Source organism: Choristoneura fumiferana, chromosome 7 (assembly GCF_025370935.1).
Source record: "Choristoneura fumiferana chromosome 7, NRCan_CFum_1, whole genome shotgun sequence".
In the NCBI taxonomy this organism is placed as follows: domain Eukaryota; kingdom Metazoa; phylum Arthropoda; class Insecta; order Lepidoptera; family Tortricidae; genus Choristoneura; species Choristoneura fumiferana.
Genome location: NC_133478.1, coordinates 5866055 through 5892478, shown reverse-complemented (window position 1 = coordinate 5892478; position 26424 = coordinate 5866055). Strand labels below are relative to the sequence as shown.

The 26424-nt window shown below is 34.9% G+C and overlaps 1 protein-coding gene across 3 annotated transcripts in view; it reads right to left on the bottom strand.

The window, feature by feature from the left end:
- Nucleotides 1–26424, bottom strand: part of IP3K2 (Inositol 1,4,5-triphosphate kinase 2) — a 243161-nt gene that overhangs the window by 154835 nt on the left and 61902 nt on the right. Inside the window, exon 1 of one of the 3 annotated variants that reach the window (XM_074089939.1) lies at nucleotides 3684–3887. The exons of the other annotated variants lie outside the window; for them this stretch is intronic. The gene's annotated coding sequence lies outside the window, so the exon portion shown is untranslated. Of the gene's footprint in view, nucleotides 1–3683; nucleotides 3888–26424 lie in introns of those variants that run through there. 3 annotated transcript variants of the gene reach the window in all.

The window sequence follows — 26424 nt, the reverse complement described above, 5'->3', positions numbered from 1 at the left end:
TAGGTCCTAGATACAGAAAATAAGTGATTGGAGTATAGGCTGAATGTTAATGCAAAAAATATGTTAATAAATGTCCAATAAAGAATGAAAATTTTGCTGTCTGTATCGTAACTCGTTTCCTCGTCTCAAACAGTTAAGTTGAAATGTTGTCAAAATATTTTAACGAGATTAAAAACAGCATTATTATAATTCGCATAACAAAAACTTCCGCGACGTGATTCACATTTTTTTAATTTAAATGGATGTCAAGTTCTCTATTTCCTCTACGGTCGTTAAATTACCTACTAGCTTAGAAGATAAATTGTTTGCGATGAATTTCCAGTCTAAAAATATATAAAACTTGATAGAAAAAACTGCATGAAAGAGATCGCTTTGAAACAACAAAGCTACCTATGGCTAACCTTGTAGTTTTCTCTCTGTGCACCTGTTTTCTGTATCACTTACTATTGTGGTGATCATGTATTATATTGTTATTATTATCATTATTATTATTATTGTGTATAACGAAAATAACAGTTCCTGTAGTTCTATTAAAACTGGGAATTTTGACGTAGCTAGATTAAGTTTAAAAGCACTATTTCTGGTTGTAGCATTATTTCACTTAAGGAGTAGGTAGGCAGTTATTTTCTGATAGTCATGTTAATGTCATTGGTATGTTATTTGATAAAAGTGTACGTTTGTATTCAATATAAATTAAGATCTTCTCAAAGTCTTACAACTAAAAATGTACACATTTTTTTTTCCTCCATGTCATATCGTCAACATACCATAAGAGAACAACACTATCATAGTATTGTAATGTTTTTTGCTTATTATGAATTGAATTTAAAATATCACGCACTTTGGCCCGCCACAAAAAACTAATTCAATACTCACAGACGTTAATCAAATATGTTTTAGCATATATAGATACTTTTATATCACGACGCTAAGTGCGATTGTGGGCCGTTACAGCATTAGCATATTGTTTTGTAATTTTTTTTGTGTAGTTTTGTATTGAAATAATATTGTATTATTATTAAATTTAATTTCAAGACGAGGCTTATGTCTATCCAGCAGCATATACCTATCTATTTTAAAAGTATACAAAATATACCTCATTGAGAAAAAACCGCGGGTTCGCGGTTCTTCGCGGGTTCTTTCCGAACCGATGGCAGATTTTTCGCCGTTTATAAGCATACATCGGGGTTTACGGTGCGGGAATGATTTGAGGAAGAGTAGAGATAAACAGAGAGGTAAGTCTGGAAAAAAAAACAAATTATGCCTAATTAATAACTACCTCTCTGCGAATTGTATAGACACTTATGATATAATTTTATTTTAACACATGTAGGGGGTACTTTAGCTTTACTACCAAGCCTTATGAGATAATAGTAAGATGTAATAGGTGCGAGTAGAGACTTAACTTAAGAGGTTCATATTATTACCTTAATGACTGATCTTTTTCATTTATGTAATTATTAGGTTTTCATGGGATTTTTTTTTCAATTAATTATTCATTAGGCAGAAACCTGCTACAGTAAATTCTGTTTTTTATGCCAATACCTACTCTTTGGCTAATGTCAAACATTCCCGCACCGAAAACCCCGATGTATGTTTATAAGTGCTCGTTATATTCGCCTTATTTAATTAAAGATATTTTTACTTTGTAGTATAGGCTGAATGATAGTGATGACAATTATAAAAGAACTGGCCAAGTACAAATCGGCTTCTTACACAAAGGGTTCCGTACAAATTTGCGTAGGTCAAATCTCCATATTAAACAGCCGCATCTTTAAAAATCCAGTGTTAACAGAGCCCTGCTTCTAAACAATTTTTACTTCTAAATAATCAAGTCGTTTTCTATTGCTTTTTCGGACCCGTTTAATTTTTAATTTAATTTAATTTTTATTATTTGTTGTTCAGTTTAGTGTCAGAGCCGATAGAACCTTGTGACAGACAGACCGATGGATACAATAAATTTAGTAGTTAAAAAATATTTTAGCTTAGACTACCTCAGTTTCTATTAAAAATGACGTGTTCTTGATGCAAATAATTATCCCGCATGAAAACAAGAGACAAATAAATATACTCATTTGAATATTTTATTGTAATTAATTTAGTGTTAAAACAGTCCCAAAACAATACCTGAACACTAAATTATTATTTTAGACCCGTAGAAAAAAGAGCTGACCAATCGATCGATAAATTATCTATTGAATTTTTTTGACGTGATTTTATTATTTGTTGTACCTAAGTTGTTATACCGAAATATTACTACCGAAGTATTATTTAGTACCGATTGTATTGTAAAAGGCATATAAGCTTCATTCTCCATTTTTCAAAAAAGAAAGTCACCCAGCCGTTTATTTCCAACTCAACATAAACACCTCTTATCCCTGGAATGTTCAACGTACATGTATGTAAGTATAGTGTGTAACCAACATGTGGGAGGCAGGCTTGGCCACATGATTTTTTGTGCAAACTACAAGAAGAATTTATGGTTTGTATGTTTGTCCATGTGACGTAAACGAGCGCTACGTCGCAGATATGGTGTTTCAGAACACGCTGGCAATCGTGGACGTAAAGCATCTATCTCTTTCACGAGTAGTTAGAAAGGGTTATGTTTCTGAGACAAAAACTAGTGCTTATAAAAATCCAGTATGAAAAGGTGATGAAAGTAATCGCCCAGTAATGTACATACAACATAATATAGAGATGTTATTTGTTTTATGATTGCGGCTAATTGCGTCTTCAACTCCATAAGTGACTGCGTGTCTATATTTTAATAAATTCATATTTGTTATAACTTTTATAATGTTTTACAACAGTTAGGGGCTGTTTCACCATCCATTGAGTAGTGTTAACTGACGGTTGAATGTGATGCCGTCTCCGTCTATTCGAACAAAACAAATAGAGACGGCATCATACCTAACCGCCAGTTGACACTAATCAATGGATGGTGAAACAGCCCCTTAAGGTACTATTATTCCATTTATTACTACGTACAATTGGAATATAATAATATGGTCAAAATTTAAAGATACGTCTAAAGATTTTGGGGACATGTTTCTGTCGTCTTTTATTTACAAGTTTGTATTTAATTTTTTTTATGAATTGTATTCTTAGTTTATTAAATCTCAATAAATTTGCTGATTGATTATTAAACATCACAACGTAGATGTGCGGAAAATGTTTACTGTCCATTTCCTTCTGTATTAATCACTGATTTAATATTTTTGCAATGCTAAACAACCGGAAAAAAGTCACCTTAATAATCCTCTTATGAAATCAAATGTTTTTTTTTTCATGGAATGAAAGTACAGGAATACTTCGCAATTCTCATAAAATTAAACTAAATATTGGCAAAATGTACCGTATTACACCTTACGCATGATAAAAGAAAAGTTTTATCTTGTTTGATAACGTCATAAATTAAGGCTTCATTAATTTAGTGACTTCTATCCTAAGCTCCGATTATGATTGGACAATTATAACATCGATAAGCTTGTATAGTGGCAATTAGCGTGACGGGCAGATGGAGATTGATTCGCAGATAACTTCAATCATTTTCAAAATCCAACACGGTGGCTCCGGCTTGTCTAAAAAACTTTTTTTACGTTTGTTTAACTTTCAAATTATTCCTTTTTTATTTCAATTTTCAAAGATATGCTTAGAGCTCGTCAAATATCCTTATCACTCACAACAAACGGGAAATTGCAATCCGGTAACGTTTTCCCATGTCACTTTCGTTACGCAACAAAAATCACTCACATCACTTGGTACATTATAAAGTACGTGTATCCTTTATCGATAGTTTTTTTCCAGCTCGTGGGTTCACATCACTAATATTTTCGAATTTTTAAATCGTTCGATTCACGTTCGATTCGTGCGTGCTGGCTGGCCACAAGTTGTTACACTACTGGTTAAGTAGAGATACAAGTTACGGTGACTTGGCGAGCCAGGCGCGTTGCCCGTATTCTCGATTCGAGATAAGTCCCGATTCAGTATCGACTGCGACTTGGGATCGACATTTGACTGATCACCAATGTCACAAATGTGAGACTCAAAATGAATTATAAGAACTAATTATTTATAATAAGTAGAGCTTGCTTTTGACTTGCTAATTAGTTTCATTGACTCTACACAATGACTAAATTTATATAACCGAAAGTTCTTGTTATTTTCAATGCTACGCTTTATCTCGGTATAAAAAGTCTTTTGTTTCTATGATAGATATGTGAGTCGCTATGGGTCGTACTTAGTCTTGATATAAGTCTATGGCAGCAATGACACACATCACCAAGAGCTTCTGCGCTTGCACCCCTATCCGTCGCAGATGAAGGAAGAGAAGGCGAATGCAATTAGCTGTTCACTAAATCTTCTAGTGGGATCAGTGGGAGGGGACGGGGATTCGTGGCCCTCGATGTACGGTCCTGTGAATCTGAGGGAAGGATCCAAACGTTGCGAATCCTCCCTTGTTGTGCGGTTAACCCTACCACAAGGGGCGGCCGGAAGACATCGTCGTTGGAATCTTCAAGATAAAAAACCAAAACTTGGGAAGAGGGCAACGTCGGAGTGGTGTTAGTGGGTATGCTCATCCCTCCCCTTTCCGAACTTAGAAAGGACGGGAGAGAGAGAGAGAGAGTCCCAGATAAATCAGGTCTTCCCATTCCTGGCGGTACTCGTAAAGAGTGTCGACTCCACTCTGAGCTTCAAGCCATATTTTCCGAGACAAAATTATTTTAATTCCTTCTGGGGAATTCAAACTATTCGCGGGACTTCGTCTGCAAAGAATTCAATTCGTTTATCACACCCACGGGAACTTAGCAATTTTTTGGGATAAAACTATCCTATTTCCTTTTGAAGATATCAAATCGTCTCCGTAGGTATGGATACATATTTCACCAATACGTAAAGTATGAAAGAGTAACAAACAAACATATTCACTTTCGCATTTATAATATTACTAAGGATGTACCTATGACACGTTGACTTAAAAATTAAAAATAAACTATCTTCTGACGTGAAGTTTTCCATCAATTCAAAATAGTTAAAAATCGTTTGGTTGGTCCAGACCAAATATAATCAACCTGTGGCCCACCAAACTCCTATGAGTGACCTGGCTTTTAATGCTGTTGACAATCAATTTTGCGGCCCGCAGCACCCTCATTTACACACCCCCATTTACTTGTATAACCCCATACAAGAAAAGTTAAGCTGCCTTGCTGTTTACCATGCACCTACGAGTATACTCAGGTTACTTCCAAGGTGATAAGTTGGAAATCATTGATAAATAATGGACCGATTGTTATAGTTTTTCAGAGTTTTACAGAGGTTTTACAAAGTTTTTGCTTTCGTTGATTTATCTCGATAGATGTCACTGTACCGAATCTTAAACTTGCCGAATTTTAGTTCTGCATAATTATTTATAAGCCGAACTATTGTTTACTCGAATATTATATTAGCATAATATTAACATGGCCGAATTTTATTAGTATATTGTTTAGCATTTATGTCATTTAGAAGAATTTTGATAGCCTGACATCCTGTCTATATCTATGTCCAAAAATAAATTAAGTATTGTTTCTTGATTAGTGTAAGTAATGGTAAATACAAAAACGGTAAATGGTAACACAATATAATTAAGACTAGAAAAAAAAGTTATTAAGTTAGGTTAGAATTGTATTTGTAATGGAACGAAATAGTAAAAGAGGCACGGGCATAAAAAGGGGGGACGGGGAGGCTAAGCCCCCCGGAGAGGGGGCATTAAAAAGAAACATACATAATCTACCCCCTTATTCAAACTGGATAGGTTTGCTAGTTACCTTATGTCCCTCAGATTAAAAATAGAAGCCCCGCGAAGCGTGGCTTTGTCGGCTTTGTCACAGTCATGTCCTGCGTTATGAAAATACTACCACCATGTTCACCTGTACATTTAGTACCTCATGATAATAACGATCTATGAATACCGAATGATTTGTGTGACAGTTACACACGCGTCATAATGGTATAAAAGAACACGTGCGATCTCAGGTCTCCCATTAAAATTCATTCATAATACGCACAAATCTCATAGTCAAAGTACAAGGACGGAATTTTAAACATTTGTTTGTTTGTGACATTATTTTGTGGGCCAATTTTCATAATGTAGGCGCCTGGATAAACTACCGTAAGTAATACCTGCCTATGTCTACCTACACTAATATAACAATGAGAAGAGTTTTTTTTTGTATTGGAGAAATTGAAAAAGTAACCGTCTAATAAAAAGCTGTTTTATCAAAGAGGAACATAACATAGCATCGAGGATATTGCAAATTCGCGAATCTACCTTAAGTATGGGCATTTTCACAAAAAAGTGTACCTACCTTTTCTTTTGTTTTAGTTTTAGAAATAATATGGTTTTTCCCAATTGATTCCGATATTTAAGAAAATGTCCCAAACAAAAACGACATAGTATGAAAAAATAAAATACATTTTGAAAGAAAAGGTACACTCCCATCTGCACTAACTGTAATTTTACAGGGGAAATTAGAAAATAGAAGCATAAATATGGAAATTGGCTAAATTTTTCTGTTACGCGGAATCACCCAATATCAATTACGCACTATGACGATAATATTAAAAATATTGGTTATTACAATTGTTTAAAAAATTATTTTTTTTAAATCAGCTACAAATCGTTAACGTAAACAATCAAGCCAGCCTTTTAATTGAATTCTTTAAAGAACCTATTAATCGATAAAAACTATGTCAAGGGCCACAAAAGCAATAAATCATTGTATCCTTAAGCCTGTGACTTTTCCCTCTTTCCTTGGCGACTGAGGGGCTACTACGAAATTCGAAGTTCGTATCGTACCGTCCCTCTCACTCTCGTATTAAATAACTCATAAGCGTCAGCGGGACGGTACGATACGAACTTCGATTTTGGAATTTCGTAGTAGCCCTCCTGGTATCAATGAACCATTCACGTCACGCACCGACCGGTTCGGACTGTGATGCTTCTGTCACTGCGAAAAATATGGCGTCGATTAAAAAGCGAAGTTTTTATTGCGAGATAAATACCGACTTTGATTGATAGGTGACCAAGACACAGCTACTCTCATAACTCTGGAGATGTGAGGTAGTATTGTCTAACTCGAGGGTGCATTTACCATCTCTTTCTACCGTCATCCTTAACCATGTAGGTAACAGAAAGAAATGGCGAAACTGTTGGATTCCGGACAATAAGACCAGATCAACCCTGATCAACTCAGTTAATTGTTTGCGATGCGTGAGATTAGTGTTCTTTTATTTTTGTTTTCCGACATTTTAAAAACAATAAAATAGAGTATTTATTTTCTTAATAAAATCTAAACAACGATAGGTACCCAATCCAAAGGGTTGGGTCAAAAAAAAACTCTTTACTTGTATGGGAGCCCCCCTTAAAAACACTAAAAATATTTCTGAGAATTTGTATAGCTCTAGCGTATACTGTATAATTTGAAAACTGCTTAGCTGTAAGAATTACCAAAATTGGTACATAAATATAATGTATACATTTTCTGGGTTTTATCCCGATTACATTTCGCTATTCAACTTATAAATTAGTTTATGGAACTTCCTCATAATTCCAACAAAAATATAATCTTTCAGTTTTTTTGCTGACTTGACTTCACTAGCTTAAGACTTTACCTTAGGTTCAAACCTGGGCGCGCTACTCTGAGTTTTATGGATTTCATGCGCGAAACTACTTACCACCACTTACTTAACCAGCTGTCGAGAAAATACCTCATCATCCCAGCCTATATACGTCCCACTGTAGGGTAGAGGCCTCTCAGAACAAGAGGGCTCGAGAGGGCAAGAGAAAATACCTAGTAGTGAGAAAATCTGGACAACAATTCAATGGTCTGTAAAATATCGACACATTCTGAGAGGCCTTAGCAGTGAGACGTATACATAATTATATAGATGAGAGTTTTCTTAAAGCAAATTTCAGCCATGCTGCTCTACTCTTATGTTTTTTTGAACATCAGCAACTAAAAATTCACGTAACAGGAGAAACTAAAGGGCTATCAATCTATTTTAGGAATCATCAGGAAACCGTCAGCTATTAGCTGTTATATCAGAGATAAAGAATAGCAAGGTTATAAAAGTAAATGATTAGGTTACTAAGCAACGTGATGCAAAACATTGATATTGATAATTTTATGATGAATTTTATGATATATCTATTGAACCGCGGATCGGCAAGGTTCCCGAAAATAAGGCACGGCGACGAGCGAAGCGAGGAAAGTTAAGTACAATTGCGACCACAATGCACAAGTCGAACGAGCGAAGCGAGCGCGCTGTAGCAGCTGCCAGCGAAACGCCAGGGCCTAAGTAAATAAATTAGGAAATATTTTGGCCTGTTGAATATTTTTACAAGACTGTTTGTGTCGCACTGTTAGGAAAAACCTCTCCTCTCTTTTTAAATAAATATGATAATTAAATTTCAAAGTAAACAACGATCAAATGGCGCAGCGTCTGTCTTCTTGATGACGATGGTATCATTTGATTATCATTAAAATACAATACAACCGGTTTGCCTAAATTTACCTTAATTGATGCAAATAAAAAAAAACAATAAAAAAACCAAGCTACTCTAGTAGTTTAACCTATTAGCTCTTCAGAGGAGGGTCGTGGATTCCAACTCGGGCTTGCACATTAGCTTTTTGATGAAGGAAAACATCGTGAGGAAACCACACATGTGAAGGAATTCTATGGTGCGTGTTTCCAACCCTGCTCGCGTGAGCACTTTAGCCCAAGCCTCCTTCTGAATATACCCGACAGTGGACCCTACCCCATATGTATACGGGTCGAAGCTTTATCAGTCCAGGCATTAAAATTTTGACATATCCTGTATATTTATTATTATGAAAATAATACATAGTATTATAGCTACGGCCAATGTTAATCGAAAAGAAAAAACATTTCGGCTGAAAATTGGATTTATAGTGTTTTTTTTATATCTGTCACTTAATAAAACGCTTTTCCCTATTCAGCAACAGGTATGGCGCTACTTGACCTGCGTCACAATGCGAGTGATAGTAACTGTCGATTAATCTTCAGCAAGGCACATAAAATAAACACCAATTAATTAAGAACATGAAAGAAATGCCGGTTAATGGTGTTGTCTGACGTCAATAAAAATTAAGAAACTATTTTAGAAACACGTTTTTTTTTCTAAAATATATTGTAACATAAATCATTTGAATTGGTGATTATGTTTTTATTAGTATTATTTCGCATCAATATTCGCATATAAATTATATCGCATCATAAATTTTGTGAGCAGATTCGCTAATCATAATGGTTTTTTTGTAGACTTAGTAGTTTTTGTTTTTTTTTTATTTTCCATGAGGCCGTTTATATTTTCACATTTTAATATTACCAAGTATTATAAAAACAGTTATTAATATCTTGTCGAGTCTCTAACTATGGATTCCACTCAGCAGAGGTTTTTTCGACATAGGTGGTACATTTTGTGGCATTCATACCTAAATTGTTGTTGTTTTTTAGAAAAATAGGTATGGCGCGGTCCATTGAAGGACAATTTTGCCAGTGCAGGTTTTGCCGTTGTACAGTAAAAAAAATCTAGAAAACGAAATATGAGACGTAATGGTGGATGAACGATGACGAAATCGTACCTAAATTGAATAAAGGTATTTAACTTTGACACCTGTCAAAAAATTAAAATACATATAAATTAGTTTCAATCTCTATATGTTTATATTCCTCGTACTGCATTTTCGCAACCTGTTTCATTTCGCAAACTCTAAAACTGTAAGTATTTCAGGATTTTTTTCAGGGCCATCGTGTAGAACCCTTTAGGTTAGGCTAGGTTTAGTTTTATAAAAATCCTGAAATATTTACAGTTTTAGAAATATTAAAATTTAGGAAATGAAAAGTTGCGAAATGAAACAGGTTGCCAAACGTTATTCGTCGAAACATAAATAAAACCATCGATCGATTTGTCTCAAATGGATGAACCTCTTGTTTGTACTGACTGATCATAGTTCAGTAGGTAAATAACGGAAAATTCTAGTTTTTTAAATATGAATAACATAAATATCTAATATTTAGTGTTCCCTACCCAAAGGGTGACAAACAGAACCCTGTTACAGCTGTATCTCAAGAACCCATACATGTGTATTTGTATTGCTCCTATAACAACAAATAATAAATGAAAAAATTAAAGGGGCTCCCCATACAAGAAAAGTAGATATTATTTTTGTTATTATTGTATTTCTATAACAATTGAACATAAAAACCTTGAATGATAATGGTGATAAAAACACTACACATCAAATTATAAAAAGCAGTCAAGCGGGAATTGGTCTTACAGGTAGTCAGTCAGTTTTTTGAGAATTTGTGGTTGTATGGAAATTAGTTAATAATTATTTTGCTTCATCGTATAATGTATTCGAGTAACGTTAAAACAACTTTTATGAAGCGTAACTAGTAAATTAAAATGTATCAAACCTTCCTTCTCTACAGCGCCGGACAGGCGCACTCGCAACCGCCAATGCAATATATCACGCGCCGACACCTCATATATCTTGTTGGATATTATTCAGTATCGATACATTTAGGTTGCTCGCTCTTCGTATCGATCATCGGTCAACACTATCCACGATCTAGACTAGACAGGCTCTTAGAAGAACAGATGTGCAAGTTGCAGAAAGTTTCCAAAAAGTTGGAAAAGTTCTCGGAAATTTCTGGAAAATTTCTTTAGAAATACAAGAAATTTAAGAGACGGAAAGTTTCAATCCCATACAAAATTGCAGAAAGTTTCCGAAATTTTCCATATGAAAAATTCCGCAATTTTGGAAAGTTTCCTTTGGCACATCAGTACTTAGAAGTCACCAGAATTTCTTATTTTTAACCCCCGACACAAAAGGAGGGTTGTTGTTAGTTTAACGCCTATATCTGCTTGTCTGTCTGTGGCATCGTAGCTCTCAAACGGGTGGACCGATTTCAATGCGTTTTTTTTTTACTTGAAAGCGAGTTTGTTGCTTTACATTGCTTCTTCGAATAAACTTTACAATATAATAGAAATAAAAAAACAATTATTTTCAAAAGTCGCCGAACTAACGTTCAGTTCGACGAGTATGTTTTATTTTATATAAATATATGTTTTAATTATTTGCTCCAGTTAAAGGCGCCACTCGTGTACTTACTTTACTCATTAATTCCTAATATGATCTGTTATGTCACCAAGTTATCCAAGCTTATAGCTACACTTGAACAAATCCCAGTAAATTAACACTTTAAAATTTAAAAAAATCTTTTCGTGATAAAACTTAGTGTAAATTAAAGATATAGAGTTGAGATAAAACAAATTGGCGTAGATTTTACAAATTTAAGGTGTTGGTATGTAGTGAGAAAAAAATATTGACTTATATGGTGATAACTTGGTTAGGCTGGATTTGATTTGATTCGAGAACGTTAGACCAATCTTTAAGTTATATTTAAAAATATAGTAGATTGTACAACAAGAGCATAAAACGACCCATTTTACCCAAGACGTTCATATAGCCACCAGAGCAGGTACGGCGAGGGTGGATAGACACGTCGAGGGGAAAATGGGTTTAATGCTCGAGTTTTACACTCTGCTTTTCACTTCGATGGCGAGGAAATGAAATAGCAACAGTGGAAACAATTGTTCACTTACTATGTACATTTTATTTTTCATTCATTAGTATATAATTATACATTTTTTGTTTTATTGATTTATTTTGATTGGTTTTTAGTTTGATATAAATTAAAAATGTATAAAAAATATATAGAAACTTCTTTGTTTGTGGCTGTTGACACCTGATTACCTTGGTCTTAGACGAAGATTTTATTTTATCTATGTACATGCATATCATAACTTCCCTATTATATTTTCAGAAATGACTATCAAATGGCCTTTATTAAGAAACCTGGTATCTGCGGGTGCATCTTAATGTTTACATTAAAGTATCGGTAATACTTTTTTTAACAATGCATATCTGTACATATTGTAGAAAACCTATGACATGCATGTAGATCATAATTATTATTATAAAAAAAACTTTAGTTTTTTATTATCTGTTTTATTTAAGCTTTAGTAGGTACTTCAAACTAGTTATCAGTAACGCTAACTTAAATACAGGCCATATCTGAACATATTATAGAAAACTTATGATATGCATGTAGATAAAGTTATGTAGGCGGCTATACATAATTAGGCATTATGCACCAGCCACATAAATAACAATTATGCACTAGAGCATAATAAGTCATTTTATGTCGCCTAGACCCAGCATTAACACGAAGTTTACGAGCATGTGAAGTGAAAAACTATTTTTTAAAATGTAGATATTCCTTAAAAAAATTATGGATAAAAATAGATAGAGTAAAATTTTATGAGCAATTAAAAAAATGTAACGCCTAAAAATAAGAATAGCACGACGCGCTTTAATGTTAGAGAGCCACACATTTGCAAGGGGCTTAACGTCATACAATACCAATGAATTACTCTTTATTGAACACCAACACAATAGTAAGCAGGACAGAAAACAGGTATATAGATATTAAACATATTCAATACGTGCAATTTCACACCAACAACATAATTTGAACTACACTGCACCAGTGTTGTCCGTTCCGTGAGCTAAGAAAGAAGAGACTGTTGCTGTAAGCTTATAGTGGCTTTTACAGCTTAACGGAGATAGACTGAGCTGCTGCTTTGGCAGCTTCGCTACAAGACGCGCTTTCAACGATTTACTTTTCCAAAGCGACGTTCCGTTATCAAGACAAGAGAAGATGTACACCGCCATCTATCGGCGAGTAGCAGAATTGAATCACCCATTTTTACACAATGACATCTTGCGCGATTTGCGTACTGTTTGGTTAATAATTTAAGTTCTTCCTCAAAACTTATTAATTAATAAAAATATAAAACCAGCAATGAGTGACGCAAACGAATTACTATGCAACCTATAGGGCCTCATAACTGGCACTTAACCGCAGTCTGACGAGCAAACTATGCCTCTACCGCACAACGTCACTATGTTGAACCAACATACTTGCTTTACTAAGTTATGAGGACGCCGTACCGCGTCATAGATCAGCTGCGGTTTTATGAATATACCTTGACAAGTTCGAATGTACTCGGTTGAACATATTATTACTTAGGGCCTGGACACATGTCGCCGGTACGGTGCCGTCTACGGTGTCACGGCGCGGCGCCGTCAAACGGCGTCGTGCCGAAACACGGTGCCGCGTACGGTGCCGTACACGGCGCCGCGAACGGCGTCGTACCACGGCGCGGTGCCGTGGTACGACGCCGTGCACGGTGCATCGCTTGGTAGTTTAACTAGTTTTCGTTTTGCTGCTGAACGCATAACACGCAAGTACAACCATCGGTTCAAATATACAAAACAATTGTCGTTTTAAATATATACAAGTATACAGTTTTTGCCTTGACATGGACCAAGAAAAACGTATTCTCCTGCTCCTACTGCTAAGACGACGAATGAAGAAAAAACAGAAACGAAGATATTGGGTGAATCCATACATGTCTTTAATGAACCATGATGGAGGTCATTTTAAGAGAAAATATGAAGCACTGAAAATATGTGGGGATGACAAATTTTACGAGTATTTTAGAATGTCCATATCAACTTTTGAAGAACTGTTATCCAAGATAGCGAGTCGTATACAAAAGCAATACGTATTCAGAAAACCTGTTGAGCCTTTGGAAATGCTTGGATTAACTATAAGGTAAGAAATAAAATTAAACTACCAAGCGATGCACCGTGCACGGCGTCGTACACGGCACCGCGCCGTGGTACGACGCCGTTCGCGGCGCCGTGTACGGCACCGTACGCGGCACCGTGTTTCAGCACGACGCCCGTTTGACGGCGCCGCGCCGTGACACCGTAGACGGCACCGTACCGGCGACATGTGTCCAGGCCCTTATTCTGTGTTACAACTCTGTCCCAGGGAGCCTCTGCTGCTCTTAGCAATTTTTTTTTATAAATGCGGCACTGCTGACTGCAACATACATCTACCGAGTGATACGCAGAAAGTTGTCAAGATAATAGGTATGTGTTATTCACCGCTTAGGTTCATCACAAGTGTTAACCACTCGGTGGTAGATTTTTTTTGACATTCTTAAGTGCTTGTTACAGCCTAAATTGAATAAAGATATTTTGACTTTGTCTGACTTTAATGGACCGATGATCAGGTCAAAATTGTGATAAAGGATTAGGAAGACACAACACAGAAAGAAATGACGTGCACTGCTGGAAGCCTCACTCAGCATTGGGTCTAGCAAGAGGCTGAAGAAAAAGGGAGACGATGTGTTATTTACAAGATTTAATCGTCTACGTATCAAATTTTATCCAAATTCGTCAATCAAGACTGATAACAGCGCGAGGTCTCTATAATAACTAAATTAGTACCTTGAAGAACAAGTACATAAAATGCGCCATTTTAGTCTGACTTTAGTATCATCCCGAGCCGTAGGCGAGGGTTGATTATGGTCAACGTGGAAATTAAGCTGTAATGTGGAAACAAAACGTTTATTTACTAGGTGTTATTTGCACATGCTAAATATGTACTAAAAGCTATTTATATTATTTTCCCAGTTCAGTTCGTAATGAAATTTATTGCTCAATAATGGATTATTGCCGAGGATGTGGCTCGAAAAGGATAATATTTCACTGTTGAGTTCGTAATTTAGTAAAACCAAAGCCACGAAAAATGTGTGTGTGTGTGTGTGTGTGTGTGTGTGTGTGTGTGTGTGTGACAATCTACTCCTGTTGGAGAGCTGAAACATCAATTCGGGAAGGAAATACATACAATAACCAAAACTGTGGTCCTGCCATTTTAGTTTGAAAAAGCATTGCACATGCGCCTACACAAACTTCCGCGTGTTTAGGACTATGTAGGATCACTGAAATATGAAAAACAAATGAACATAACAAACAGTTATTAAAAATGTATTCGTCATAATTAAAAAATGGTTCAAATATCATTAAAATTATCATAGCATTAACGTCAAACATTTAACGTAACAATATCTAATTAAAATGAATTCTAAATCTAAAAATATCGATGAAGTTAATGGAATGTTGACTGTAGTTAATTTTATTTAAATTAATGGTTTATTCACTAATAAATAATAATAATTTGCTAAAAGCTGCTGACTTTGTCGTGCCGTATGGTTTCGTTGCGCGTCGCGTTATACCTGCTGAGCTGGCAACGTTGCATTTTTGTTAGTTTTTCTTGATTATTCCATAAAAAATTAATGAAAATTAAAAATGTGGTCTGTTAGAACTGTTCTTAATATATAAGTTAATGTGTCTACTCCAATAATCATTCGTGATAGACTTTTATATTCTTTAAAAACGAACAAATGTTTATCAAAGGTTTTTAAAGAAAATAAAAGTCTGGCACGCATAATTATTGGAGTAGGTAGACACATTAACTTATATATTAAGAGCAGTTGTATCAAACCACAATTTTAATTTTCATTTAATTTTTATGGAATAATCGAGAAATACTAACAAAAATGCAACGTTGCCAGCTCAGCAGGTATAAACGCTCTTAACTGTATATAATTTTTAACGTGCTTTATGCTATACTTCTAAAACTAACTCTGCAGTCAAATTAATTTCGTTCACTTTATAGAACTAAAGCATCTTGCAGCGACAAATGTTAAAAAACATTAGGATCAGGCCCTATACTACGAAGTGCAAAATTCAAACTTCGCATCTTGTCGTCCCGCTGACTCTTATATTATTTAATACGAGAGTGAAAGGGACGGTACGATACGAACTCCGATTTTCTAAATTTGTAGTAGGCCCCCAGTTGCAAGTTGCGACGCGACACGAGTTTGATTATTGTTCATTTCAGTCATTAAAAAATTTAAACAGAATTTTCAAAGTTTTCAATAGACACAAAAAAAACTTATTTTAAAACGGCTATCAGTTTTTTTATAAATTATAAGGAAATTAAAAATTCCTCGGCAAGATGATAAAATCGGGCGATAACTTAAGATAGTTAGGGGTTTGATTTAAAACACTTACATTAGGTAATCATAAGGGATACAATCTCTTTCCTTATTATATCAGTTTACTAATAATTAAGAGATATTTTCAATAAGAAAAATAAAACTATAAGCTACGGCAAGATGGATTTTGGTATAAAAAAGAGAAATAAAAAAAATTGCCGGATTTACACTACAATGATATGTTATTATTCTCCATGGGTTATTTCTACGAGTAGTCTATTTTCGAATTCACTAATCTATCGTATAATACTTTAACGGTAAATAAATAACTAAATTAATTAATAACTTCAATGGTAAAACAAATAACTTAAGATAATTATATGTACGAGAATCAACATACTGTCCTAATAATAAGAGTCATCTTATCATCCGCAATATTTGTCGTAGACTGACAAATGCCTGCTGATAATAAATAGGGAAAATTATTGCTTTTAGTTCATAAGAATATTTGTAATGTCAGGCACATTATTTAGCCTAAAAACCACAATATTGGTACATTTATAATCTTAGAAAAATACATAGTAATATCATACTGATTGACTAACTAATTCAAATAATTATTATTTCTTCAGACATCAAATTTATGAATAATTTTAATTTATAACTGTTATGAAAACATAACCAAATAAAATAATGAACGAAATAAAAAAAAATGCAAAACTAGTCATATATTGAGAAAAAACTTTGGAATCAATGCAAATTATAAAATCAATATCCATTAAAAAGGAAAAAAAATATCTTGACAAAATGACTCAATAGTATATTAAAGTGTCTATTCATAATTGCTCCGTTTCTGCTGGGGTTAGAAATCACAGAGCAAATTAAGATAAACGTACGAGTGCTCGTCACTGCCCCAATAGATGACATCTTTAATTTTGTGCCATTTCATTAGCAATAGAGGTGACAGCAGGGTCAGGGTGTCATCTATTGAGCATCAGTATCGAGCACTCGGCGTTTACCTTATTTATATGAAATGGAAAATATGGTTTTAATGTTATACAAAGAAGTGTCGAAAAATGTGAAACAGCAAATTTTCAGACATCATTGAATAGCGCGCTCAGGAATTAATTACAATTTAAATGTTGCTGAATTTACCTCGTCTACACTTGAAAACAGAAGGAACATTAAGATAATTTTAGCAATAACATTTTAAAGGCGTGGTTAAATTTCATTTGTGCTGATTATGAATGCGAAACGCGAACATTGAAAACATATATCTAGACGTCTTTGGCGCAGAAAAGGATAAAACTAGTTGTATAATTGTCCAAGTTCTTTACCTCATTTTAAGACAGTTGCTACACTAGAATAAAAACAATAAAGCCATTGGGAATCCTGGCTTTCCGCCGAAAATATTTTCGTAGATGAATCATTTCCCAACTGTGTCATATGGACGAAAGATTTCTTTCTGAAACTATAAATTGTTCAGGATATATTTCAGGAGTACTGCAAAACCCCATAGGTTAGGCTAGGCTAGATTTAAGATTCGGGGAGCGTCATGGTTGAATGTCCGCGATCCCATGGCGCTCCCATAACGGCAGAGTGGAGAAACGCCGATGTGTTTTTAGTGGGTATGCTAAGTTCAGAGAGTCATAACTTTCCACGGAAGTATGCATAAAGCATTTTCACATCGCAAAAAAAAGGCTAGATTTAAGACAATCTTGAAGTAGATACATACTTACAGTTTCAAAAAAACATTCGTCCATATGAAACTGGTAGGAAATGAATAATTTGGGAAAAATATTTTCAGCGAAAAATTAGAGAACCGACTATATTGTTACAAACAAGGACTTGTAAGTGAAAATAGCCATTGATGTTTTGACCATACAACTGACAATGAATCTTAGGTGGGTACAGATTTTCTTAGTCCATACGAAGGACGGTTAGTTTTCAGTTGGTCGTTGCTTGTTTCCATGTTTCTCCAACCCCAGCTTGGACTACGCCGACAGTCCCAGGAACGTCGAAGGTCGCTCAGGCTCAACCGTGCCTCATTCAGCGTTAATAATCTGGAACAAGCAATTTTACTCTTTAATTTGACGGACAAACATTTTACGAATCCTGAGCGACCTTTTAAACCGAAAACAAAAGGCGATCTGACTTTAGTCTTCCATCTTCGGTCTTCGGTTCATACGTCGCACTAGGACTGCAAACACAGAACTAAATTATAAGAAAATTTAATTTTATCCCTGTTTCAGTGTTTTCATATAAAATTGAAACGTGTGTGAAATTTCCAATCCGCACTGGGCCCGCGTGGGAACTATGGCCCAAGCCCTCTTGTTCTGAGAGGAGGCCTGTGCCCATCAGTGGAACGTATATAAGCTGGGATGGTACGGTATTTTTTTAGCATAGCATGTTAAAGTCTCCTACTGCTGGATAAAGGCCTAAGCAAAAAAAATGATAATATAAAACCGGGCAAGAGCGTGTCGGACATGCCCAAAATAGGGTTTCGTAGCCATTACGAAAATATTAAGTAATATTTTTCTAAGGATTTTGTATTTTATACGGAATCTTCCAAGTTTAGGTCAATTTTATACCTTAGGCTGTTATTTACTTTTAAACTACTAATAATTTTCAAGCAAGCTTAACTGCTATAGTTTTCCTTGTAAGTTTGATATACTTACTATCATCCTGAATTTTTTCAAATTTTTCCACCCACCGGTTTAGATTTTAGAGGGGGGGACGCTCGATTTTAATGAAAATTTGATATTTAAAGTTTAATATTTCGCAAACAAATCACTGAATTAAAAAATCGTCTCAGTAAACCCCTAATGGTTTTAAAAGACCTATCCAATAATACCCCACATTATAGGGTTGAATGAGAAAAAAAACACCCCAGTCTATGGGCGGTACGCTAAAAAAATTGTAATTGTTTTTTTTTATTGTACCATTTTGTCGGCATAGTTTTCATATATATCCTTGAAAAATACAGCTTTCTAGCATTGATAGTCCCTGAGCAAAGCCGCGGACGGACGGACAGACAGACAGACATGGCGAAATTATAAGGGCCATTTTGGCTACGGAACCCTAAAAAGGGGGATGTACCCACAAGTCTAGAATAATCTGACTTTCATTTCATTTAAGTATCGACTTACACTAGGGTGTAAAACTGCTAGATGTACTAACAAATAATACTCATAGATTTTCGTTTTCTAAAATAAAGTAATTTTACTTTACTGACAATATAATTCAAATTTGGTCAAATTTAAAAAAAAACCTTTACGTGATCAAAGCCGATATCGCAACGCACAATCAACTGCATTAATATCCAACGTGCAAAAATAACTGACAGTCCTTCCGGCCCTAGAAATAGAGTCGTATCAGATATTTATGCACGCTTGTTGTGTCATATATTGGTGCTGGTGACTGTAGGGCAAACCTTGGCTTATCGGTGGTACTTGGTAATTCGGTGATGCTGCGTTATTATCTTACGTTGAGCTCATAATAGTGAATTGCAAGCAATTAAATCACCGCCAACCTGATTGCAACCATCAAAACTGACAGCTGTCAGATGCTGCTGACAGATGCTGCTGCTGATGATGATGATGATGCTGTGTGATTTTATAGCTCGCATTTCCTCGTAGTGAGATCTGTGTAAGATAATGCAGCAGTATCACTGAATTGCCAAGTATCACCGACAAGCCAAGGTTTGCTAAATGAAGGGAATGTGGTCTAAACAAATGTATTTTTTCTTCAATAACATTAAGTTCTAAATTCTGATCAAATTTAACGTGTATATTATACAGTAAGCCAGAACAGCGGCTTGTGTGAATCCCTTGACGCATTATTTAAAAGAAAATAAGCGACAACCCTAAAGGCTATAAAATAATGGTCCGAGTCGTCGTACACTGAACGCTTGCATATACACAGGGCGTGAACACACACACACGCACTTTAACTACTCAAGTAGGAGCTGTATTTAACAAGCGATTTGACACTATACGGGTACCTTAGGGTTGCCACTGTCAATTATTAAAAAATAATAACGCTATCGTTTTTTTTTCTTTGCGTGACTAAGCTACGTAAAGGAATAAATAATCATTGTTTTTTCGTTCGTTAATACATTGTGTGATGGAATGTCGATAATTTGCATTGATGGGAACTCGTCAATCGATCTATTAGTCTTATCTTGTCCGTTTATCCATTGTTTGATAATGAAATAGAATTGTCTTGGGAGAATCGATTTTTTTCCCCAACACTGTGGCGCATAATAATAAGTATGTTAAAATTATCGTATTATGTGATTTTTTACTTAAAATGTATACTAAAGATTATCGATTCTACAGAGGTTTTAGTTCGACTCATTTTGAAATATTAAGCAGAGTTACTTAGGCAGTTACGCCACCACCGATGATTTAAGAATAGCCAGACCTTTTTTTGCGATAATCTCGTTTTGCATAGTATCGTTTGACATATTTAGGTATGATATTGCTGAACTATCGCCTAACCTCGTTTGTACGACACTCTTATCGTATATTATTATAAAGTGTAAGTTCGGTTTGGGGTCGCAGTTCTAACCTAAACTAACCTAGATACTTGTATTTTAGAAATTCGTTTGTGTATGAGATTTTTCTTGAGAAAATTCTGCGTTCGTTTTATCATGCGAAATTATGCGAAACGAGTCTTATGCCAAGTACATTTGAAACGAAGTCGTGTGAAGTGTGACAAAAGAGTGGGAGAGCTGCCTAACTCTTTCTCTGACGAAAGTACCGGTGCTTTTCATCGGAAGTTACTAAACATATTACTAATAGGAACTACTGTTTGCCCAACACCAGTGTCCTGCCTTATTTTAAAACGGCCAATGAAGTAAGTACAGTCAGCATCAAAAGTAGGCGATCATTTTTTTACTCTGTCACATTAAAACATTTGTCACTCTTGCATGGCGTTACAAGTACATGGCTGTAATGTAAAGCGACAAAGTACAAAAGTGTCAACAAAATCATACATCGCCACTCCATTAGTTAATTCCATTTCACTTCCACACACGCAATCCAAACAAAGCCGATATTCAATTGTTTATTACTTTCTACGCAATCCATTCACAATCTATTGATACCGTACAGCATTTAATCCTTTCATTGGAAATATAGCCGGAAGAGCCCTTTTGAGGCAGCCCTGACGCACACACACAACTGGTCCATTGACGTCAATCGTGGGCGGGGCAGTGATAAAAAACTATCGGTTTACTACGACCGGGGAATTGAACCATAACAGCTATTGTTTCCCCTGCCCGCATCATTAGCTATATTCACAATCAATCGCTTTTTGCGACAATAATTGATAATTAGATCTGATTGGTTAAATCATGCGCAGGTAACTACGTGACATAGAACTTGCAGTGAAATTCGTCATCATCATCATCTCAGCCTTTATTCGTTTCACTACTACCTACCTCTGCCACGCGGGTCCAGTGCAAATTGGCAACTAAACACACCATCGAATTGCTACGCAGATTTGCCAGGTTATACGATGTTACTAAGTATGAGTTTTTCTATGAAAAGGTTCTACAGTGAGTCACGATTCAATTGATTCGATAGATATTATACGGAACCCTCTGTGTGCGAGGCCGACTTGACTGTTTCTTTTTTATTTAAATGCTGAACGCTACGTTTTTTGTTTTGTTTCTTATGAATAGTCAGATTTAGCGTGGAACTTTATATGCATTTTAATTCGATAAACAGTATTAGGCTGCATTTCCACCAGAGAAGGGCGAGTATATGCAGCGAGCAACATTTGTCACTAACAATAGAAACGCTTCGTTTACCCATCCTCGCACAGCACAGCTCTAGTGGAAACAGCTGAGTGGAGCGAGGATGCACTGAAAAAAAGGATAGCTGAACTAGTTAGGCTACTTGACTTTAAGCCAAAATTTACTAATTAGAAACCAACATTATGCTAAAATTGCAAAATTGATTTTGGAAGACATCGCCTAACTAGCTAATGATAAGGACCGTGCATTTGTGGCTCAAAAAAAGTGCATTAGAGCAATATGTAATCTGCGACCAACCGATTCTTGCAAACCACACTTCAAAAAATTAAAAATTCTAACACTGCCCAGCTTGCACATTTACGAAACATCAATTTTTGCCAAAACAAACTATATTTGCATGGACATCACATACTTAAAGCTATGTTCTCCAAAAATGTGCTAGGGATGACTCCTAAAATTTTCAATCAGCTACCAAAAAACTGTAACAGAGAAGGAAGTATTATCTAGTTTCAAAAAATCATTGAAAGATTTTTTAACCGACAAGGCATATTATTCTGTTAAGAAATATCTACCTACTAGATAATATAGACTAGATATTTTGTTCAAAGTGTTCCACTGATTACCATTAGTATTAAATGCAAAAAGATTTATATAACATTAATGTAATATTGATTGTAATTTAATTATTTCCTATTTTTTTATTGTGTAATTATTTAAATTCATAAGTAAAAATTTGTATGCTGAAAGGCAAGACATGAAGGACAGGACATCAAGTTATTGTACATCTATATATTCAATTTAACAAAAAAAAATTGTATATAGGAACTCATGTTTGACAATTTTTTATTCTTTAACTTTTAGCTACTAGTAGGCCTTAGTTTTTGTAGTCACTCAAGTTATGTTACCTACAAGTAACAAATTATATTCTACTGTTAGCAAATCTTTTTTTTTTCAGTTTTAAATGAAACGTTTCTATTGTTTCATGAAAAACGGAATCCTCGCAACACATCCACGCACATCTCCCTTGAAATAAGAGCTAGATTCCCAAAAAAAAAATTGTACTTCAGACAAATTAACAATATTAGATTGATAACCAAGGGTGGAAAGTGACCCATTTCATTTTCATTTATATTTCTGGCTTTCGAACGGGGTGAGAGCGCCAATAGTTCGAGGGGAAATGGGTAATTTCATCCGAGTTAGACATTCTACTTTTCATTTCGACTGTGAGGAAAGTAAAATACTACAAAAAAATGAGAATAATAATACATTGAATTTATTTATATCGAACCTCCAACGGTACCTTTTCCACCTGGCCACTTGCCACGGCTGACTATAAAAAAAAATCGAGTTGGTCACGACCAAGGAGCTTATATACAAAACTGGAGGTTGAACGCCGAACGAAGAAGTTTGACTTTTATTACTTATTTATTATATATATTCAATCGCTTTCTTTCACATTTCACGAATGACTTACATCTCTTCCTTAACCTAAGTAGAAAAAGAGATGGAATATGTTCGTGACGTAGTAACGATCCAATTTCTTGTTTCAAACGGATATTCGGCGTTCAACCTCCAGTGTTGTATATAAGCTCCTTAGTCGCGACGTGCATCTAGATGGCCATAACGAAACTTGAAAAAAAAAATGTCATTGACGTAACTCAATTAACTTCCACTCCGTGGCTAGTCGAAATTTAAAAAAAAAATTACTTTCCACCCTAGAGATGAAAACGCAATTTTCACCTCGGCTATCTACCCATAAAAATTAAACTTTCCGAACAGGAGAGATGAAAAAACTATTGGGCAATATTGGGCATGTATATCTTTTGATGTAGTAGTAACTTTACTTACACGTGACAATTCGGGCTCCTACTTCCGAATTTTGACGCGCATGTCTTTGTCAATTAGTATTAGATTGCCAAAAAAAACACATGTCCTATCTTTTTGATAATCTGCCTGATGGACTAATCCATACTAATATTATAAATGCGAAAGTGTGTGTTTGAATGTTTGTCCGTCTTTCACGTCGAAACGGAGCGACGGAATGAAGTGTTTTTTGGCATGGAGATAGTTTATGGGCCAGAGAGTGACATAGGCTACTTTTTATCACGGAAAAATGCACAGTTCCCGAAGGAACAGCACGCGTTAACCGGATTCCAAGCCAAGCCGCGGGCAAAAGCTAGTGCAAACTAAATCAAAGTCAAAATATCTTTATTCAATGTAGGCTATAACAAGCACTTACTCGTATGAATGTCAAATAAAATCTACCACCGGTTTGGAAAAACCTCTGTTGAGAAGAATCCAGGAAGAAATTCAACGACGTATATTTTTTTAAATAGATTTACAATATTATTAAATGATATCTACACATCACAAGTATTTAACACAACTTTATTTTTAACACAGTAGGTTCGCTATTTGAAGGGATCGCTAATGCGGATCGGAATTATTTCCAAATATCCCTGTCCATGATAATAATATAATCATTAACTTTATAATACGCCTTAGATATTAATGTCTTCTTGACTATAGATCTGAGTAAGAAGGAAGGAAGCTCTAAGGTTTTAAGTTTGACAAAAACGGTACAATAGTGACAGGTTGCTAGCCTGTCGCCTACGGTATACCTAAACCTATATCCTCAAGTAACACAGGCGAAATATCGCTAGATGGCGTAAGTATCGTGAGGTCGTTTGACGTTTGCTTGCCATTGGCTCGTTTAGTTTTTTAACCAATCATGAGCAAACGTCAAACGGATCTCTCGATACTAACGCCATCTATCGATATTTCGCCTCCGTGAAAACCCTCATTTGTCTCCGCTGCCAGATCTAACATTTCATACAAGCGAAGCACAGCGTCCTGAACATGATCGCGAGCAGATGGGACTGCCCGTATACAAAACGCTGTTGTGCCATCTCTAGTGGGATGGTTAAATAATGAAGTATTTCCATGAATTTAATTTTGTTTTTATTTATTTAATATTTTATTTATTGTAATGTTTACAATACACACATAACACAAGTTAGGTTTTAACACAGGTTAAGATTAATGAGTCGTAATGTTACTTGAATAAATTAATTTAATTATTATAATTATTATGAAGTCGCTGGTATTATTGGCTCTGTGCACGACATCAGCGCCACCTATCGTCTGCAACTTTACTGGCTCTGAGGCTCGACGTTTTGAAATTTCATCGCGACATTGTGACTAAAATCAAACCTATCACGTATTAATTTATAATAAAAATTACTGTGATACCGTGGTTTGGGTGAACAAAGGGCTGTGAATTCATTTTAGTTCATTAAAATTCAATGAGGTAAGTAAAATTTATTCAAAAGGTGTGTTTTATTTTGGTTACGTCAGGGTCAGGTCAGGGCTTGTTTACTTCATGTTTAGATGTACTTTTATTGTAAAACGAAAAGATAAAGCTACTTTAATGGTTTCTTCAAATAATAAAGAACATATATAATTATTCTTGTATCGCTAGTAATAAATTAAATATCGTTTTTAGATCAAAATGAGTATCATTTTGAAGGCCAGTTTTGTGAGTTCATTCAATAACAAATTTCAACCACAAACCGTTCCAAAAGGAAAATTGTTGGTATCTGTTGGACATGTGAATTAAAAACAAAACAGGGACAGTGTTCAATAATTCAAGCTCGCACCATAAGACATTAAGGCAAACATCTATTACTAAAATTAGGTAGTTATTTAAGTCTAAATAAATTTATTTGTTAATGACAGATTCATATGAGTATGACAGAGCCTACATTATTTTTACTTTTGGCCACTATGAGCGCTGCGATAGATTTCATTACCCCCACTTAGTACTTCGCACCCAGCCAATAGGCTATTTAGTTAAATCATATACTTAACAAAATGTTAAGTATCTGACAAGAGTTATTTAGACTAAAGTTACTGCTACCTCGAATTTTTATGCGATGTTAAATTTCGACACAAACTATTTAGTTTTAAATCTTCTCTTTAACTATGCAGGAAAAGAAACATTTTAATGAAAAAAAATATTGAACACTAAACACATAAATAATACGTATACTCCTACGTACTTACACTTAGAAATTAAATGAAAGATTACTGTGAACAAATAATTCAAATAAATTAGCATAATAATATTTAAAATACCACCATAATAATTCTTAGCCCATTGGTTTTTTTTAAACAGAATTTTTGTTCTTTGGAACGAAACGAAGTAAAAAAAACAAAGATCACGATAAGCACAGATTAAAAAAACATGTTTTTTTAAGAGCGTATATACTTGCTGAGCTTTTTTTTTTTAAAAAACCGTTAATAAACAGAAAGTCTATCATGAATAACTATTGCAGTAGACACATTAACTTACATATTAAGAACAGTTCTATCAGACCACATATTTAATTTTCATTCAATTTTTATGGAATAATCGAGAAAAGCTAACAAAAAAACCGGCCAAGAGCGTGTCGGACACGCCCAAAATAGGGTTCCGTAGCCACTACGAAAAAATTAAGTATTATTTTTCTAAGGATTTCGTATTTTACGGAATCTTCCAAGTTTAGGTATATTTTGTAGCTTAGGCTGCGGCTCATAAACTACTAATATTTCTCAAGCAAACTTAGCCGTTATAAATTTCCTTGAAAGTTTGATATACTTACTACCATCCTGAATTTTTTCAAATTTTTCC